The sequence below is a fragment of the Pecten maximus genome, chromosome 10 (assembly GCF_902652985.1).
Source record: "Pecten maximus chromosome 10, xPecMax1.1, whole genome shotgun sequence".
Taxonomy (NCBI): domain Eukaryota; kingdom Metazoa; phylum Mollusca; class Bivalvia; order Pectinida; family Pectinidae; genus Pecten; species Pecten maximus.
The window spans coordinates 15,868,391-15,874,411 of record NC_047024.1 but is presented as its reverse complement, the minus strand read 5'-3'; the positions used below and the strand labels follow the sequence as shown (position 1 = coordinate 15,874,411).

Below are 6,021 nucleotides of genomic sequence, written 5' to 3'. Positions count from 1 at the left end.
GCCATCGTCGGATACCCACGTTTGAGTCCCCGCCTAGTGTAACCCATTTATATCTTAGAAAATAGACTTTTAGAAAAGAGTGTGGAACATACCTCCTGGGCGCATGTGCAGAAAAGCATACATGATAACATTTTTTGGTGTATTGTTATTTGGTCTTGAATCGATCTTAATTACAAAAATTGATCTTTAAATATTTTTACCAAATTAAGGTCTAAACACATAAAAGATTTGCTAGTCGACAGAAATGCTGACGAAAAAATAAAATAAACAGTTTCAGTTCAATAATTATCGTCGTTCCTATATTTTTTTTTCAAATTATTAATCAGGAACTCGCCATTTTGTAGTCACTGAAAATGGACATTTCGCCCTCAATCGATATGAACAGATTTTTTCCATAAAAATCACTCGTTCTTGTCTATTTTTTAACATAAACAATAAGAGCAACATTGGGAAATTGCGTATAACCGTTTTTTATACCACATTTTTATCTCCTGTGGAAGAAAATAGTGAAGATTTACAGCTGTTATTTGAACGTAACGTCTGTCCACTACGAGATAACTTTACAGTTACTCCTTCTGGCATTAATATTTCACTGTTTGAAGAAATGGTAACAATGATTCTATTAACTCATGTCAAGTCTCATGTCACAGATAATTTGTGAACATGGTAACACATCATCGTGTCTGTCCAAGGTGCTTCCTGTTACGTTCTTAAAATAGATCGTTAAATATAGCTTTCTGGAACTCCCCTTATCAACATGACTGCCGCCTGCATGTTCAAACTTTCCAACAATCCATTGCTCAGTCAAAGAAATACATGTCAGCGGAGATGTGTGACGGCTGCATGGAAGTGAAGTAAGTCTGTCCTGGTGTTACGTTCAAACCAAAAGTTACGTTAATGGATATATTATGTTGTTTTGATGCAGTTTGGAATAGGGGATAATATTTTTGGAAGTTACTGCATGGAAACACTCCGGAAACATTTTTTCCGATAATCAATGGTCCATAGCTCTGCTTAATAACGTCCAGCAAAACTGGCAATTAAGCTTGCATTTGGCCGAGTCCTGAATATAATCTTGTAACCAAGTTTGAAGAAAACACGTTAACATTTGTTGCAGTTATTTCACGTAAACGAATCTCGACAGACAAACCGAATTAAAGCGCGGGATAAAAAAAAATCCCCGACAATGTAGTTAAGCCGTATTCGCCAAATGGAAATGTTTTTCCAGTAAGGACAAGAGTAACTTCCATACACTCAGTTATGAAACAAGATAATTGTTTTGCAAATAGAGACAAAAAACGGAAATTCGCGATTGAGCCGTGCCTTCTCTGTAAAATACATTACTGCACATCGCGTACAAGATGTGAAGTACAGCAGAGCGTGTAGATGACGCAGATTGAACTTCAATAAAAGAGTTCCAAAACAGTTTCTTTTCGACCATCAACCGTCACGTAACAGAAATGCAAATTACTATTTGATGTAGATGCAGGAACTAGGTAAGTTTTATCACTTGAAATATCTCTCGTTATATTTCAACACCAATTTTGATCAATTAGGGTTTGCCGATTGCTGATATTGAACAAAGATGAGGCAGTCCGGAGCAGACAGAGACATGTTTAGAGGGCAGTCCAAATGGAATGTTATATAATTTCGATTTATACCCTAACATCTTCATATACCTGAATACTATATACTACTTTTCAGTCTTGTGTAACGAACAATATACTCAGTAAAGTATGTGAAAACGAAAATATATGTACAACTTTTCTCAGACTATATAGGGCCGTGTACCCAAGGACTGATCTCATTTGGTTATATTTTAGTTTATATTTATATCGACGAGGTATACGTATCACTCTAGTATACAAGACAAGCGGCTTTTGCAAAATGGACAAAATCGGTTAGGGTGAAAGAGTCTATCATTGCCATGGCTGCCATTCACTATTGTGACTTTAGTTTAAATTGATTGAGAATCCGCCTTATTAACCTGATCTCGCTCCATCAGACTTTCATCTATTTCCAAAAGTGAAAACAGCTATTTCAGGCACCCTAACCCTAACATGTAGCGGGGTGTAATTTGTCTTGAAATGATGACAATGTCGCTGGGTTAGTTTTATATACCGTAAAAGGTTTTATTATTTCTCAAAAACCCACGTTCTGAAACATACATAATATACATAATAAAACATAATTAGTTTCATTCACAAACCATACATCTGTCATACAACAATAGATCACGCGTACAATTACATATAAATAAATAGTATTTCCAACACAACGCTAACACGATAAAATATCACAGATAATGACGATTACTCGGTAATATAAAATCACACACTTACAACACGTATAGTGCATCAACGTAAGGCTAAACACTGCTCACTTCCATGATCGTCATATCGCACAACAGATGTAAACTACAATAATAAATTAAGTATAGTTTTCACACTTGTACAATAGTTTCAATATGAACACTATTACATTTATAAAAATATCTCTGCTGTACGATAACCGTGTACAGTACATATACGTATATTTATTCAAAGTATTAAAAATATGGAAAACATGATCTTATCATTTATAACTTTCAAATATCATTCTTACAGAAACAGAAACAGGGGAAAACAACTAAAGAAAGATATCAAACTTACCAATACAAGAATACGACTCTATATGGTGACAGATGAATTCGAAAACCTAGCTCCGGCTTCAACGATGTCGAAATTCAAATGTACCGAAACACAAAGAAACAAAGACTAAAACCAAAGATAGAAACTTTCAACCAATCAAACAAGTTTGTCACAGTCACATGTCACGTTCGTCAGTGAAGTATACTCACAGGTACAAAGACATACACATACCAATATACAAACAAAAAATAATTATCACACATGTACATGTATACATTTCACAAATATCACACACTTTATTAAAAATAACCCTATTACAAACATACAGTGGATGACTTTCTGAACAGACAAGAAAAGGAGTTCTATAAAAGTGGCATTGAGGCTCTTAAACATTGCTGGCAAAAGTGTATAGATACTGAATCGGATTATGATGAAAAGTAATACAATTTGTCCGGCAAAATTCAAATCTTTCAATACGAGGCCTAGGCTCACAACTTATCAATCAGCCCTCGTAGTTTAATTTGATTTCATTTATCTTCTAAATACAAAATCAATGCTGCAATTAGTTTTCAGTGGACATCCTTTGAAACAATGGTAAATATACCCTGGTATGGATTTTTTTTTCAGATTTACAAATCTAAACTCCAAGGTAGCAGCTTCAGTTTCTCAGTGAAATAGGTATTCAAACCTGAGTAACACAATGGCCCAATGTCAAAGAACTCGAGTCATACAGCTCTACAAAAATGTAAGTTATACACAATGGCCCAATGTCAAAGAACTCAAGTCATACAGCTCTACAAAAATGTAAGTTATACACAATGGCCCGATGTCAAAGAACTCGAGTCATACAGCTCTACAGAAATATATAAGTACCCCGGTAATATACACAATTTATCTGGTATCATTATTTTTTGACTTAAGGGTATTCAAATGTGCCACATGACATAGTATGATACTTGGTAGGGTACTCTTATGTCATACCCAAGAAAAATGTAATAATTTCATTGATATATCAAATATAATAGTACAATTTCAAATATAGTTTTATATATATATAATTTAATTTTGTATGAAACACGCATTTTCATTGGCTGAAATAATTTTGTTATACCTCCATACTGAATAAATTTGTCTATTGGTATTGAGCATTGTATGATTTGGGGTGCAGTTGTTTTATTAAAAATGTATATTTTGTAAGAAAATTTATCAATTTTTTACATCAGGGGAAGTAACTTTGTTTTTGTTTTTCCTGATACAGTACGTGTACATAAAAAATAGAGATTTTTCCTTTACTTAACTGCTAAAAGTCTCCAAAAGTTTAAAAAAAAAACTAAAAAACATATATATATATTTTTAGAATAGATATACCATATGTCAACTTCGCTAGCCAAGGGTGTTCAATACGATACACTCCTTTTCAAAAGGAGAGTATCGTATCGAGCATCCTTGGCTTGCGAAGTTAATTCCAGGCATGTAACATTATAATTCTCCTAAAGCTTAGTTTACTACAAATAAATATACATGGTGACCTGTCCTCATAAAATCACTGGTATCTTTATACTTACCATATATATTTATTTACATGTATTTCAGCTGTTGCATATGGGTCGTGAATACCCAAAGGGATACGAATACTTCCGAGACCGACAGAGGAACGCCTTCAGGAACAACAGAACCATTACGGACCCACAAGAAATCGAGGCCCTTATTGCCAAAGGGGAATATGTTCAGAAGGAAATAGAAGCATTGTATTATTTGATGAAGTACCGGACTTTAAAAAGAAGATATTACAGTAGTCCCCCCACAGAAGATCAGAAATAGAGATTTTGTTTGTGATGTTGAATAACTTAAGGGTATAAATGTTTGTACGAGGAAAATATGGCCAAGATGAAGAAAATGTTTGGACGAGGAAAATATGGCAAGAATGAAAAAACAATGTGAGATACCGGCTGTGATACTTGGAAAATTTCACTACAAAGGGCATTCCGGGAGATTTTGTAGTTACTATGCATTTTCAAAAAAGGATTATTATATTGTGTGAATTGGTGTTTTAGGAAATTGATTTTATCTTGTTTGTATTTCAAATATTTCAGTCAAAGCTCAATATACTTCCCATTGTATACAATTTAAAGTCAAGACTCAATATGATTTCCCTTTTTTTATACAGTTAAACCTTGATGTAATGCTACAATACAGTTAAATGTTTTAACAGTTAAACCATGATTTTATACACAACATACTAGAAAAGGCATAGATAAAATTCAAATATGATTTATTAATTTTAGATTCCTCAGCAACATGAATTACAATCTTAAATTTGGCTCTTCTTAGGGGCTACTCACCATGTTGTATACATTTACTAAAATATAACCATAACTTCATATTAAAAACACACGATCAAATTAATTAATTTTGATATAACCTGTAAAGGTAGTTATTATCTGAATGGGGAAAAGGAATTCCCTGGAATTCTAATGGCCAAAAAAACAAAAAAAACATGATGTAATTGATGTAATGCTACAATACAGTTAAATGATTTTACAGTTGAACATTGGCGCAATTTTCATTTTTTTCTTTTAACCACAAACAACTTTTCAAAAGGCCCAATAGCCCTCTGGGATGAAGAACTGCCAAGTTTATTTAAACAAATGTCCTTGACATGTTTTGAAGGTCAGAGGTCAAATGTGTCTTCTCCAATTGCTTAAGACCAGGGCATCAAGTTGTCACCATGATTTTTATCCATTTCAGAAGTCAAATACATGTAACCACATGTAATAAAATACATGTAATATTGTCAGTAATATACTACACTCAATGTAGTGCCTCTCGCTTAAACCGTACACATATAACAAACTTCTGAATAGTGAGCTTCACTGTATACCAGGTACAGTACGATATGTAAATGTCCCTCGTTTATACCTCAATGTCAAACCTTGATAGGATGTTATCGATGCTATCATCATGAAACATAAAAACATATCAAGTCCATATCACCGTATGAACCATATTGGTGAGCAGATATGTTTGTTTTACAGTCACTGCTCTTTTCATTTCACAAATTATTTCTTTTTCCTGAAGAATGATGATTAATTATCCTAAACAAAACAAAGGAATTTTTGGCATTATCTATCAATTTAAAAACTTTTTTTTGCTTTTATTTTTCTTGAACATTTCTGTAATATCTATAATTATCATCAAAGTTAATGTTTCATCAAGCAAAGATTTTTCTGTATATTTTCATTAAGTTTATACAACAAAGGTTTTAAATTTTTAGAGAATGAAAAAAACAAAAACAAAAACAAAAAACACAGGATAAAATTGTTTTGTTTTGTTTTTGACTAAAAGAAATGAATGTATTTTAGAGCAATTTTATTTTTAAACATAAATTTCA

At 32.8% G+C, this 6,021-nt stretch overlaps 1 long non-coding RNA gene across 1 annotated transcript; it reads left to right on the top strand.

Annotated features, from left to right (window-relative positions):
* The first annotated feature begins 1,429 nt into the window (after window positions 1–1,429).
* On the top strand, window positions 1,430–5,126 carry LOC117336214. Its single transcript, XR_004534555.1, has 3 exons — window positions 1,430–1,496; window positions 3,258–3,375; window positions 4,224–5,126. It is a non-coding gene; the product is annotated as an uncharacterized LOC117336214 (long non-coding RNA).
* Window positions 5,127–6,021: the final 895 nt, after the last annotated feature.